Source organism: Plecotus auritus (assembly GCF_963455305.1).
Source record: "Plecotus auritus genome assembly, chromosome: 4".
NCBI classification, from domain to species: domain Eukaryota; kingdom Metazoa; phylum Chordata; class Mammalia; order Chiroptera; family Vespertilionidae; genus Plecotus; species Plecotus auritus.
Genome location: NC_137775.1, coordinates 181,586,385 through 181,600,648, shown reverse-complemented (window position 1 = coordinate 181,600,648; position 14,264 = coordinate 181,586,385).

Here is a 14,264-nt window from a genome sequence, read left to right as displayed (position 1 = left end):
TGTGTATTTGTTACCCACATTCACACACAACGAATTCCATTTTCATAAACTTTATAGATTCCACTGTGTTTGTCATAGTTACTGATTTTTATGTTTCTCATCAAACTGCAAGTTGATTATTTCACTTTGTGCATATCGTAGTAATTGGATTGCTTGCTTAAATGGCAAGGTCGTTTTTTGCTCACTTTGCCAGCGACACTGCTGATATAGCACAGTTCATCTCACTTTACTGCATTGTTCTAATTAATTCTTCCACAGCCAATGAAGTTTTTCTCTTGGGAATTGCCTGGGAAGCAGAAAGTCTTATTTCTATACCACTTTGGTATTCCTAGGGATGAGCAGAATTTTGAATTGGCCTCCCTTTGTGGTAAATACAACCTGTCTGGTTCCAAATCAGGGCTGTTTCACTTATCTATGCTGCTTAACAAACCCCACCACATCTTACTGGCTTAAAATAACAATGGCCATATATTGTATTTCACAATTCTGAGGGTTGCCTGGGCTCAGCTGGATGGTTCTTCTGCTCCAGGTGGTGTTGGATGGGGCTGCAGTCATCCAGCTGGGGTCTTCCCTGATATGGAACTTGGAAACTGGCTCACCGACATGGCTGGAAATCGGCGATGGCTGTTTGGAAGTTCAGCTGGGGCTGTTGACCAGAGCACTTTAGTTTTCTCCATTCAGTTTTTCCACATGGCTTGAGCATTCCACATAGCATCGTCTGGTTTCCAGGAAGGAGCATGTCTAGCACACCTGGGCAGAAGCAGCTTTTCTCTCACAGCCCAGCCTTGGAAGCAACACGGTCTTTTCTGCTACATTCTATTGGCCCGAAGAAAATCACCAGGCCAGCTCAGACTCAAGGTGAAAGGATACAGTCTCCACCTCTTGTTGACAGGAGCGGCAGAGCATTTGTAGCTATCTTTACCTCACCACAGGTGTTTTCCCCTTAGGGATCAATTGGGTTGCTAAGGACACAGTGTACCACAAAATGTGTCTCTGGCACTGACAACTGTTTCACACAAGTGCAAGTCTATGCCATTTCTGGGAAAATCAACTCAAAGGCCAGCACTATCTCCTCTCCTTTTGTAAGTTTGTCTTACTGCTGGGGAGAGTAATTAGGTTCAGGAGCTACTCTTCTTGCACACTGCTATTGGTGACCATCCTATCCTATATAATAAAAGCCTGATATGCAAATCAACTGAACAGTGGAATGACTGGTGCTACGACTGGTTGCTATGACATGCACTGACCACCAGGGGGCAGACGCTTAACGCAGGAGTTGCCCCCAGCCCGCAGGCCCCAGACCAGCCAAGGTGGGTGCCAGGGGCCCCCCTCCATCACCCTGCTAATCGCCCTGCAGAGGGAGGCGACCAGCAGTGGCAGCGGGAGGCTGTGCTGGCAAGCGGGGGAAGGTGGGCCACCAGGCTGGCCAAGGTGGGTGCCAGCAGCCCCCCCCCCCCCTATAGCCCCGCTGGTTGCCCCACAGATGGGTCCTGATGACCAGCCAGGCCTAGGGACCCTATCCGTGCACGGATTTCGTGCATCGGGCCTCTAGTTGGTAAATAAAAGCATGCTTTCATTTTATTTTTTCATTTACATTTTGTCATTATTGCATTTATTGGTTGAATAATACTTATATATCCTTTATGAACTTTAAGCAAAAGAAAGCTCTAATCAAAGCAAGTCTAAATAGGTTTAAATAGGTTTTCTTGAGAACAAAATTGTAAGCATAAGCACAATATGCCAATTGTTCTGATGTAATGTTGAGATGAACTCTTAGCCATAACATTTGTCCAAGGCAGTATTTCTCTAAATATTGCCAAACTGGTCTGGTATTAATTGTGTAAATATACTTATTGATTCATCTACCCATTCGTTTGTACATTACCTTGGTACATTGCCACTTGGATAACCTACTCTGGCACTGCTGATACGAAGATGAATGAGACAGAGCCACTATCTGCAGAGACCTCACAATGTGAGAAACTGAAATGTACACAGCTTTGCATCTAACGTGCTAAATGATGATGAGGGAAATGATACTGTAAAACCAGGGGTGAGGGACACAGGCAAAGGGGCAATCAGTTCTGCCTGGAGTCAGGGAAGGCTTTGCAGAGTGCCTGGGGAGAATGACAAATGCCAGGGGAAGGGGTGGCCGAGGAGCTGGGGAATGCGCTTGGTCGGGTCAGATTGGGAACAACATTGAACACTGCATTTTGGCTGCCTGCTTATAAGTCATGATGGGAGGGAAAAGGTTTTCAATGAGCAAGTGACACTGTCTTGAACGATAATGCCTTTGGCAGTGTGGTGAGGAAGCTGGAGGAGGGTGTTTCAGAAAACAACTTATAGAAAAAGCACACAGGTGGAAGAATGGGCAGCTAGCTGGCTCTGGAAAGCCAGTGTCGGCCCCTGAGGCCATGCTGGTGTGCGCCAGGCACTCTCCCTCATGGCCCCCCATCTTCTGTGGTCTGTCTGGGTACCAAGGCCCCCCAGTGGGTGTCTGTATCCAGCTGTTTCTTCTCCCTGTGGCATCAAGATGGGGTTGGACTTCCTTCTCAGCCTACCAGTCCTTCTTGACTCTTCGTCCTCCCTGCATTGTGGGGCCCCCCAAATGTGTCCTGTCAGAGATGTTCCCTCTATCGTGCCTCCTGGTGAGCCCCTGATTGCTTGTGCAGAGTCCTGGCTGCTGTAACTCTCAGCTTCTGTAGAGAGAGAGAGAGAGAGAGAGAGAGAGAGAGAGAGAGAGAGAGAAAATTGCATTTCAAAGCTCTTTATAACCTGTGAAGTTGTGTGCAAACAGTATGATTCTATCATTACCAGTCCCAGAATCTGCAGGTCCTTGGTGGTAAGAAGCCAGTGTGTTTTTAATTTCCTCCAAGGCACATGGTACAGTCTTGGGTTGCTATGTGTGTCCTGACTAGGTCATAATACGTGATGAATAGTAATGATGTATAGTTTATTCAATATCTGTGTTTACTCTTTTCAAGTACTGGGTAAATTTTCTTCCAAGAATTGAGGTCTGTGGACAATTTTAAAAAGTGCACCAAAATTCAAGAGTTCTTTGTTAATTCTTTCCTTTCCATTTTGGAATTTTAATAAAATAGTTGCTGGCCATTAATGCCTGCATATCCTGAGAGTGTAGGAACAAAGTTAAAGATGAGAGATTATTGGGACCATGAGATAATACGTCATGCCCATGAGGGTGACTGTAATAAATGACAGGTAATAACAAGTGTTGGCAAAGATGTAGAAAAATTAGAACCTTCATATGTTGCTGATGGAAATGTAAAACGATGCTTTTGAAAACAATTTGGCAGTTCCTCCAAATGTTTCTCACAGTTATCACGTGACCCAGAAGTTTCTCTCCTAGATATGTAGCCAAGAGAATTGGAAACATATGTTCACATTCAACTTGTACATAAATGGTCTCTGAGTATTAATAACAGGCCAAAGCGGACACTGATGGATGGACAAACAGAACGTGGTCTCTGCATACAGTGGAATAGTATTCTGCCGTAAAAAGGCATGAAGTACTGCTACCTTGAGAGCTTTAGGCATCATGAAAGAAGCCAGTCACAGAAGACTCTATATTGTATGGTTCTGTTCATATGAAAAGGCAAAGCTACAGAGACAGAAGGTAGAATAGTGACTGCCTAGGACTGGGTGTTGGGTAGGGAAGGGGAAAGGGAGTGACTGCTAAGGGGTATGGGTTTTACTGGGAGGTGATGAAAATGTTCTAAAATTGGTGTTTGCACGTTAGTGTAAATATACTAAAAACCAGTTAATTTTATACTTTAAGTGGGTGAATGGTATGGCATGTGAATTATGAATCTCTTAATAAAGGAAGTATTGCTAAGAGAGATTTATAAGCATAAGACTTTTGTCGTGTACATCTGTCTTCTAGTTCTGATCCCTCCTTCATGGTGAGCTCCTCAACTCAAGAGTGAAGCTGTGGCTCCCGTTACCACTCTCACCCTGTCCCTGCCAGAGCCTACCAGCGTGGTTTGCATCTGACTCTGAGCCTTCCTTCCTTCCTTCCTTCCTTCCTTCCTTCCTTCCTTCCTTCCTTCCTTCCTTCCTTCCTTCCCAGAAGCCTTAGTGGGTCATTTCCTACTTCCACAGCATTAGTCCTGATCCCTCAGGCTTTATAACTCACACTCTCCATTCTGCCCTCTCACTTTAAAGTGATCTGAGATACTTTGTATAAAGGACGAGGCAGCACATAAAAATAGCGGGTACTGTACCCATTGGTCTCAATCTGGTGGTTTGGGGGGTTTGTATTTGTGAAGTCCTCGCACATATGAGAAGCCACAGAAAATTGCCTCTCGTCCAAATGGAGGAGCTAGATTTTTTATTCTGTTTTATTGATCAGTGAAGGTGCAATGATATTTTACTTCGTAGTTTTCCCCCAGGAGCGACATCCACCCAGCCTGCGGGGACTTCCAGGATTCTATAGTGCGCCGGAGGCAGCCACAGAGGAGGCAGCTCTAGGCTCCTGGGCTGGCCAACTGCCTCTCCTCAGACTGCAAATGCGGCTTGAAGTATACGACTTACTAAGGGAGCACTTTGAGGCAGACAAGTTGGAAGAGTCTGTTTGACAGTTGGAGTCAGACCGTTGTGATTTTTACATAAAGACAGTTAAACATTGTCTTGACAGGTTTATTCTAATTTGGTAAAGGCAATAATTTTATGGGATGGTAACTGTTTCCTTGCAGTCGTGATTCCTGCTGTTAATCTTGCAGTTGCTCCTAATTGGCAGATTGATGGGCTCCCAAGAATTTGCTCCAAAAGCCATTTGCAGAGGAAGAAAGACAAACCAGAGGGGCTCGCTTTCGCTCCTGAAATACTACTTCTAATAGTGTGGGGGAGGGGCTATTTTTTGCACACAATGTACAGATTATTTCTGGCATATTAATGGACCTTTTGCCATTTAAGTTTAATTTGTATGATAGTAAAATAAGTGTGCTTAGTTTAAAAGTCAAATAACTACTACAAGACTTAGAAAAAAAACACAGCATTTTTTTCACTCCGCCTTCCAATTCCTGTTTCCATGAGGTTCCAGGAAATTCCTTTCATCCCTTTAACTGTTTCTCTATTATTTACTGTCATTTTTCTAAGTAACAATATTATATTGCCTTTTTTATTTTTTAGTTATGGGTGTTATCCATTAACTTCCTGCTATAGAAGATCAGAATTCAGCCCTCTCTATCATCCTTGGAATTCCTTTTTCTTCTCTTTTTTTTGGATCCTGTAATTTTTGTTTACATGTTGTTATTGTTGCTAATGTCATACCTCACTCTTTCTTTTTTTTAATTTCATTTTTATTGTTGATACTATTATAGAGGGCCCCATTCTGCCCCCCCCTTTACCCACCCCCGCCCAGCCCCCACCCCCTTCCCTCTGGCCGTCACCACACTGTTGTCTCTGTCTAGGGGTTATGCTCTCTCTTAACTGCATTTTTTTGGTGGAGCATATCCTCCACCAAAGATAACTTTTTGCAAATGATACATGGAAGACACATTTTGAGATTTTGTCTTTTTGTCAAAGCTTAGCTGGGTATGAGATTCTAGTTTTGAAATTATTTTCCTTTAGGACTTCAAAGATATTTATTCTTTATCCCCCGAACTCTACAATATCATGATAATAGATTTTATTGCGGGTCATTTTCATTCATTGTGCTGGCCTTTGTTGAGTCCATTCAATCTGAAAACTCACATCCTACAGGAAAGTTTTCTTGTATCATTTTTGTACATATATATATTAATAAATCTCTGGTTCATTTTATCTGTCTTACCTTTCAGAAGTTAGACTTCCTACATTAATTCTCTAACTTCAGTATATTTTTGCCCATGTATTCTATTTTCTGGAGGAGTTAGTCAATTATCTCCCAACTCCATTACATTTAAAATTTCTGTTATCATGTTTTTAATTTCCAAGAGCTTTGTATTGTTCACTAGATATTCCCCCTTTTCTTTTTCTTTTTTTTTAAATATATTTTATTGATTTTTTACAGAGAGGAAGGGAGAGGGATAGAGAGCTAGAAACATCGATGAGAGAGAAACATCGATCAGCTGCCTCCTTCACACCTCCCACTGGGGATGTGCCCGCAACCAAGGTACATGCCCTTGATCGGAATCGAACCCGGGACCCTTCAATCCGCAGGCCGACGCTCTATCCACTGAGCCAAACCGGTTTCGGCAATATTCCCCCTTTTCTATCATCTTGCTATTTTACTTGCTCTTTGAGGCTATCAGTCGTTGTCCCCTGGAGTTTTGCCCTGCTCTCTTCATTGCCTCTGTGTTCTCTACTATACTCACATCATGGGACAGATAACTCAGTGTACAACTCACATGGCTTGAGCCAGATTAACAGGATAAAATCACTATTAAAATTATCTTCTTTTTGTTTCTGGAGATACTGCAACATACTGAGTCTTTTACTAATGCATTTGACCTCTCCTCTTTCCTTTCAATGCATCCTCATGTCTCCTTTAATTGAAGGGCCATTACTTGATGGATCTGCTATTCTTGTATTTATAATCTTATTCTCACAGCTTCAACTATTACCTCTGTGTGAATCTACACTGCTTCAGTCTACATTTCTAAACTGTCTCATACACAAGATTTGGTTCTAGGTCAATGACTGCCCATTAGATATTTTCCATTGAAGATTCTGGCACACACCAAATGCAACATGTTTACACCAAACTAACTTACACCAATTGTTCACAAAATCAACTTCTGCTCCTAGCAGCATCCCCTTTTCTCGATTTCTCAAACATGAACCTTGGGAATCACTTATTGGTCATTCTTGACTTTAATCCCACTAGCTATCAACACTGAGCTGATGCCACTCAGAATCCCTCTTATTCACATATCCCTCCCATTCATTGTTATCCTTTCATTGGGGGGCATATTTGCAAGTGTTCTATGCATTGGAAACTTTGGTGAGACCCAGTGCTATGAAATGCATAAGTCATGGTCTCTGTTCAAGGAGTTTACAATCTATAATTTGGAAGTAAGATGCAAGTTAGGGGTGTGTGTAGGCGTCCTCTAGATCCCTACTGTTGTAGGTTGGGTTCTCCGGGAGGCAGACTCTGAGGTGGAGGTTGAAGTGCAGAAAGTTTATTGCGGGGGGCAGGGGGGTTGCTCTTGGCCTTAGCCCCTGAGGAAAGGAAAGAAGGAGGCAGGATTGGGCTGTGAAGTGGTCTTCATGGCTTCAGCAGACACTAAGGGAAGTTCTGAGGCTGGGACAATCCCTCAGAGTTGTCTGCATTTGGGGAACTGGGGCCAGGGCTTTATACCTCCATGGACTGGATGCAGGCCATCGTGGGAAAGGGGGTGACATTGGACAAAGCAGCTCCCTTTAAGAGAGACAATCCCCAAGAGCTTTTTGTCAGCAGGACTCCCAGCAGCTGGGAGAGGCAGGCCTTCACCCCTGAAGGCGCACGTGGCTTGTGGACTCACACTTAGTCTTGGCCAGCTCAGCAGTAGATAACAAATAGTCAGGGGTTGGTTGACTGAGTGAAGCATTCGGGAAGAGCGAGGTAATCTTTCATTCATTCATTTTATGATATGCTATCCAAACAGGCTGCGTTAGGTATTGGATATAAAATGATAAAATTCCCAGGTCCTGCACTGAATAAGCACATAGTCTGGTAGGGGGTACCAAAAAGTAAGCAAACAGTATATAATACAGTGAAAATCATAAAACAGAGGGTTATAGTCTAAAAATGCATTTATAAAAAAGTTTTAGGACATAATAAAATGCCAAAAAAGGAGAATACAAACTATATAAGCAGCTTTGTTTAAATTCTAACTTCCCAGCACATATTTTTGTTAAACTGGTGCTAAAACACACACACACACACACACACACACACACACACACACACACACCCCTTACAATCTGATCTTTATACTTTCTGAACTACCTATTAAAGTTACCAGCCACGTAGAAACACTGCATGCACTGAACTGTTTTCATTCAATATTCTCTTTGTCTTTTTAGCAGCATTTGATTTTTTTTTCCTTTTCTGAGTATGTAAAAATGTGTAAGTATATGCATAAAAATATGGCTGGAAAAAATGCATCAAAATGTGCTTATAATCCCAAGTTATGGGCTTACATGTGATTTTTTTCTCCTTTAAGCTTTTCTGTATTGTCCAAGTTTTCTATAATAAGTATGAGTGACTTTTATAATATGGAGAAAAATGTGTTAAAACGCAGTGTGAAAGTGTTGTGACCAAGCCAGAGTGAACACAGAAGGAAATTCAGAGCAGTGGGTGAGAAAGAGGCTCTGGGAAGAGGTGTCACCTACCCCAAGTATGAAAGGTGGATTGGAACTGGGTGAAACAGGAGGGGTGCGCATGGTGCTGGCCCTTGACGGACACTTAAAGCAGAAAGAATAAAATGTGCCCCTGCCTCTGGGTGTGAAGAAGCAGAAAGTCTGGGACATAGCAAGCCCTTGAGTGATAAGAGGTGAGGCTGGAAGGGCAAGAAGGGGACCCATCACAAAGGACTGGAGGGATCAGCAATGTGGACTTCATCTGGAAGCCAGACACTCACACGTCCCCTTATCCCAGCCTAAAGGGACCTATGGCTGAACAAGAAGTTGACCTGTGGCTGCTACTTCATGGACCTTCTAAATAGAAGCAAAAATTGAGTTAGAATGAGAAGCTTTGTGCTCGACCTGGAGTTTCCTGGTCATTGCAAGATGACCGGATTCAGGCAGGGAAAGCAGTCTACTGAATGCGGGGAGAAGGCAATTTAGACATGAAAACACACACACACACACACACACACACACACACACACACACACACACACACCATGACCCTGAAGACTCCAGCATGTACAATTTAAGAAGAAGAGGAAAAGGAGTGAGCCAGCCAGCCTCCCTTTGCATGCTTCTCAAGTAATAATGAAGATTTGCAGGTAGCCCTTGTCCCCGGATCTGAAGTCTCCGCAGGTCACTAGTTGTGTTAACTGTTAGCAGCCCAGGAGTTCATTGCAAACACATGTTTGGGCCTTGCTGTCTGACGCGGCAGGGACATGTTTTGCTGAGCCCTGTCTTACCTTTGCAGAGCTCAGCACCTCTCTGTCGTGTGTGCCAGCTGGGCTGGGCCTGCGGGCCAAGCCTGTGGATCTGCTCTTTCCAGGGCACCTTGGGGAGCACCCACACTGTTTTCCCGTCCCTGCCTCCATACTCCGTCTGTGTGTGGACTGGTGGGCGCTGCAGGTCACCACTTTCCTCCTGCGCTGGTCCTTCTTCTCCATCCCCGCCAGCACTGCCTCACGGGCTCATCCCTCTCCCTCAGACGGTTGCCATATGCTCTGACTGCAGCCCTGCTCCCTCACCTGTTCCCTCTCCACCACCTGGACAACCTGTGAGGCAGGGATACGAGGGACTCACTATCTGCTCAAAACCCTAATGACTCCATTATCTCTGGCAGAGCCTGAACATCACCCCCATTTTTTTTGGTAGTTGCCTTTTCCTTGTTTTATGTTGTTTTGTTGCTTTGTTGTTGTTTTTTCAATTACAGTTTACTTTCAATATTATTTTCTACTAGCAGCCCGGTGCATGAAAATTCATGCACTGGAGGTGGGGTCCCTCAGCCAGGCCTGCCCCCTCTCACAGTCTGGGATCCCTCAGGGGCAGGAGGCAACCTGGCAATCAGGGGAAGGCGACGCCCCATCACATCTCTGCTGCTGCCACTGCCGGCAGCACCAGCCTTGACCGGCCCTGGTTACCTAAGCCTTGGGCGGCCCTGGGAGGTTGGGCAGCCACCATCTGAAGCTTGCCTGTGCCTCTGGCCAGCCCTGGGCGGCTGGGGGACTGAGGGGACTGAGGGGACTTGTGGCTGTGGGCACTGCCATCTTTGAGGGCATGACAGTCAATTAACATATTCCCTCCTTATTGGCTGTGGGCACCACCATCTTTGAGGGCGGGGCAGTCAATTAGCATATTCCCTTTTATTGGCTGTGGGCGCCGCCATCTTTGAGATGGCATGAGGGTCAATTAGCATATTCCCTCTTTATTAGATAGGATTAGTTTCAGGTATACAGCATAATGATTAGATAATTATAATACTTTATAAAGTTTTCCCCATGATATTTCTAGTATCCCCTGACACCATACATAGTTATTACAATATTGACTACATTCTCTATGCTGTACTTTACATCCCTGTGACTATCCTGTAACTACCAATTTGTACTTCTTAATCCCTTCACCTTTTTTCACCCAGTCCCCCAACCTCCCTCCCCTCTGGCAACCACCAGTCTGCTCTCTGTGTCTATGAGCCTTGCACTCAACAATTTTGTTTGTTGGTTTATTTTGTTTATTTGATTCCACATATAAGTGAAATCATATAGTATTTGTCTTTCTATGACTGACTTATTTCTCCAAGCATAATACCCTATAGATCCACTCATGGTGTCACAAATGGTCAGATTTCATTCTTCTTTATGACTGAGTAATATTCCACAGCTTTTTTATCCACTCATCTATTGATCGCCCACCATTTTTAAATGCACATCCCACATTCAAGGCCCTCCACAATCGGGCCTCAGCCTTTCTCTGCAGACCTGTCTCCCACCACCTCTCAAGTGATTCTTACGTCTAGGTTCCCTGGGAGCCCTTGCCATCAGAGGCAGAGCCACTGTGGGCTCACCCCCACTACCCTGCCCAGGCTATGATATGGTGTCTTCTCGGCCCGGGTTAGGTGGGAAGAATGGGCTTTGGAGTCAGACCGACCCAGGTTTTAATCCTGTAATAGCTTTACTCAGTGTGTGATCTGGGATAAGATATTGAATCTCCCCACAGTTCCTCATTTGTAATGTGCAGAAATCTTACTGTCTCCCTCAGAGGGCTGTTTTGAGGATTAAGTTAGATAATGTTTGTATCCCAGGAAGTGGGAGAGGATTTACCCTGTTGTCTCAGCTTTTAACAGAATCTCCAAGATGGAGCCATTCTGTGATAAGGAACCAAACATTTGAAAGAGTGGAACAAGACATCCCTCCGGATTTACAAAGAGGGACCAAGCAATCATGGTCCCAATAGACTGAAAGAGGAGGCTAGAGATTCACTGCACTTCACAGGACTTACATATTTGCGCAGTAGTCCCGCCTTACTGGAGGTGAGAGGGCAGAATGTCTCTCATGATCAAGGGTGAGACTTTCACCCCAAATACTCTCCGCAAAATACAAACAAACAAACAATCCCCTTCCCCCGACTCTTGGTGCCTGGTTGAAACTTTAGCCTCAGCATCCCTTCACACAAACAGATGATAATTAAAAAATCACAACACATGAGCTCTCCAAGGGAGAAAGGTAGAGAAAGGCCGTCAGTTCCTGCCAGAGCAATTGGGTGGTGGCCAGTGAGGTTGCTGCTGCCAAACTGTCTTGTTTCTCAAAAGCTCTGCTGAGAATTTATTGCCCATCTTCTTCTAGTCAGGGAAGGATGGTTGTAAGGTTGCCAGCTTGCTCAAATAAAGAGAGGAGGATATTGAGCAATTATGGGGGCAGCCCCTGAAGTCAGGCACAGCTGGTCTTCATGGGGATTGCAGATGGCAACTGGGAAGCCATTAAGGATCCAGGCAGATTTAAACCTGATCTGAGTCTAAAGCTCTGTCTTAGTCTGGGCTGGACGTGGTCATACCTGAAATCATTGAAAGTGACCAGGAGAGACAGGTCTCTGATATTGTCCCATTTCTAACAGACTGTGTTTGAAGGAGATAAAGATGTTTCTAGAGTAGAGCCTACTTCATTGGGCCTATTCAGTAAATAAATATATTGAGTGTGTAAAAACAGTTAGCACAAGGTTTGGTGTATAATAAGTGCTCAATAATTATTAGCTATACTAATAATGGTTATTACAGTATTATCATCTAGTACCTGGCACACAGCATTATTATAAAGTTCTTTATGTGCAATATTATTTCTCCCTCCAATAGACCAACACTCCATCTGTAGAACTAACTGTAGCAGGTGGAGGAAGAGTAAACTGCATAAACATGGCTTCCTTGCACCCAACAGGGAAGAGTCTTTCACCCACAAGCACATGCAGAGAGTGCTTGACGCCCAGCAGTAGAGCATCATGTTCATTGGTTCTGACCAACCAGCACAGACATGCTGGAATTCTAAATTCTCTTCCGATATGACTTCTGAAAAGAAGCAGGGGCAACAAGATAGAAGCAAAAGAATGAGACGGAAAGAAGAAGGACATTTCTACATGGCCTACTATGTGCTAGGGACCATGCTGGGCCCTTTGCATTTGTTATCTCTTTTAATGAGATGAAGTAATGCAAGTTGTGGCTTGCATTCCCCTGAAAGAACATGAAAACATTTTAAAATGTGAAATGCTTGTACAGAGAACTATGAACCCTTTTTCTTCCATTATAATTTTTGTGTAAACAAAAAATGACAAGAGTTTAAAGATGGAGCGTCCCTGGGCACAAGCCTAAGAGTTCCTAATATAATCAAAATCCTCTTATTTATTTTCTTGCCTAAGTGGCTTCTCCCAGGGGGACAGCAGTTGCGTTTCCTTCATTCTGTACAGCAGTGGTTGCAAATTAATGTCCTCTGCTATCAAAACAGCTATGTGCACCTCTGCCAAATGTAGTTAGCTCATCCAGTAATAGGTACAGCCCAGAGATGTGGAGTTTTAAACCCCAGATCTTAGAAATCTGGGCAATTAGCCACTCCCTTGCAGAAAAGAGCAAGGAAGGGCAAGGCTGCAGTAAAACAAAACCTTGTTGTGACAGCTGCTGATCCGAATAAGATCTCCTTTATGCTTCTAGACACTTCTCCCAATCTATAATCTAGAGCGAGGGGATAGAAGTGATAAATAGGAGGAAAGACAAGGTGAAGAATGGGCAGGTGATGGATAATTAGCAAGTTCTCAGCTTAGAGTAGGTTCAAGGTGGTGGGTGTTGGCTGGAGAATGCCTTTACTTTCAAATTGAGATAGGAAGATGTAAGCCTAAGAAAAAGTCATAGAAATGTAGCTTTAGAGGAAATTTTAGAATCAAGTTACATTTGAAGCCCATTAGATGAATAATGTCCTACAAAATTAATTATATATATATATATATATATATATATATATATATATATCCAAACCTGCAGAATTAAGTTATACCAATATAAAAATATGTTGAATTAAATAAACAGGTTTTTTCCCTATCTAATACTTATTAGCCAGAGTATATCTTTCAGTTTAGAAATTATTTGTGTGAAAAACTACCAGTTCTAGAATAAACATTTCTTTTTATTTATTTATTTAATAAATCTTTATTGTTCAGATTATTACAATTGTTTCTCCTTTTTCCCCCATAGCTCCCCTCCACCCGGTTCCCACCCCACCCTCTGCCCTTACCTCCCCCACACTGTCTTCATCCATAGGTGTATGATTTTTGTCCAGTCTCTTCCAGCACCCCCACACCCCTTTCCCCCCGAGAATTGTCAGTCCACTCCCTTTCTATGCCCCTGATTCTATTATATTCACCAGTTTATTCTGTTCATCAGATTTTTTATCCACTTGATTTTTAGATTCACTTGTTGATAGATATGTATTTGTTGTTCATAATTTTTATCTTTAATTTTTTCTTCTTCCTCTTCTTAAAGAATACCTTTCAGCATTTCATATAATACTGGTTTGGTGGTGATGAACTCCTTTAGCTTTTTCTTATCTGTGAAGCTCTTTATCTGACCTTCCATTCTGAATGATAACTTTGCTGGGTAGAGTAATCTTGGTTGTAGGTTCTTGCTATTCATCACTTTGAATATTGCTTGCCACTCCCTTCTGGCCTGCATAGTTTCTGTTGAGAAATCAGCTGACAATCATATGGGTGCTCCCTTGTAGGTAACTAACTGTTTTTCTCGAGCTGCTTTTAATATTCTCTCTTTGTCTTTTGCTCTTGGCATTTTAATTATGATGTGTCTTGGTGTGGTCCTCTTTGGATTCCTTTTGTTTGGGGTTCTGTGCGCTTCCTGGACTTGTAAGTCTATTTCTTTCACCAGGTGGGGGAAGTTTTCAGTCATTATTTCTTCCAATAGGTTTTCAGTATCTTTCTCTCTCTCTTCTTCTGGCACCCCCATAATTCTGATGTTGGTATGCTTGAAGTTGTCCCAGAGGCTTCTTACGCTATCTTCAACTTTTTGGATTCTTTTTTCTTTTTGCTTTTCCAGTTGAGTATTTTTTGCTTCTTTGTATTTCAAATCTTTGACTTGATTCTTGCATTCCTCTAGTCTGCTGTTGGGTCTC